Below are 1,336 nucleotides of genomic sequence, written 5' to 3' on the forward strand. Positions count from 1 at the left end.
CAAATCGGTAATGTTTTATTTATTTATTTTAATTACGAGGTCCAATTTAACATGGTGCAATAATTAATGGTGACAGTATTTGTAAAATATATACAACATTATGAAAGTTTAACAAAATATACATAAATGTAAGTACCAAGGTACATATAAATAATTAGGAGAATATCGTGTTCGGAAGGGTTGCGTTGCGTTGGTGCATTTCGATCATATGCGATCATTTCGATCATTAGCGAGTATAAAATGGAACAGAATTACGCGTTGGACGAGGAGGTACCTTAAAGGTTATTTTAGAGAGTAAATCGGGAATCTATAATATGTCTAGTTACAAGTTTTGGTAGAAAATTCAAGTTAGCAGTATGTCTTCGATCAGCCAACGATTCCATACAAGGTTGCTTAAGAACTTACTAAAGATTACTAATGTGGTGGACAATCAATTTTTAAAGTTCGACTAGTAAAGTATAAAAATGTCCGTTGTACTTGCTCAAGCAGGGTCGAGTTACTTGCGATATGAGGATCCCAAATGACTGAACCATACTCAAGATTTGCCCGATGAATGCACACTGCGCAGTATAGTGCCTTTATAAAGGAGCAGGCGAGCAGCTAACTCAAGTTCAGCTAAAACGCCTTTGATAAATCCTAAGGTTCTAAGTACCTACCTGGAAACAGGTACCTACTTTGGATATGGATATTTGGACTAAATGTAGGTTTTAATTTAATGTAAAAACTGAGAAAACTGTAAAAAAACTTGGTTTAATTTATACTTAACCCACCACCACCATTTCATAATCCTGGCTATGCTACTGTCCACGTTTATATTATTTTAATATGGAAATCAATTTACACAGAAAACTAAATTGTCTAAATGTTTAAATATAACATTTATATTATAATACCTACTTAATTTTGATTTTTAAATGGACAGAAGAAATGTTTTTTGAGATCAAGGATAAATTTAAGAGCTTATAGTGATCGTTTTGTTTTTAGAATTTTTTTAGTGGCTGCGTCTATATTATATTTGAACTAAAAACTATAGATATTAATAATTAATATCTTGACAACAGTTTTCTAGTGCTTAGTTCTTACACAATTATATTTCCTCAAAATTAAAATAAAAATATAGCCATGTTATTTCACCAGCCATTGGACTCTTATTCAATCAGACAGTGTCAATGCCCACCTTCCCCCCACTCAAATTATGCCACTGATTGTATGTAACATGTAAATACAGTTTTCAATTGATAGGTACCTAAGTAATTAGCTTTATAATAAGGAAATGATTCCTACTTTGTTAAATGTGCTAAGATTGTAATAATAATGACAACACCGTTGGCGGGTC

Source organism: Metopolophium dirhodum, chromosome 3, assembly GCF_019925205.1.
Source record: "Metopolophium dirhodum isolate CAU chromosome 3, ASM1992520v1, whole genome shotgun sequence".
NCBI lineage: Eukaryota > Metazoa > Arthropoda > Insecta > Hemiptera > Aphididae > Metopolophium > Metopolophium dirhodum.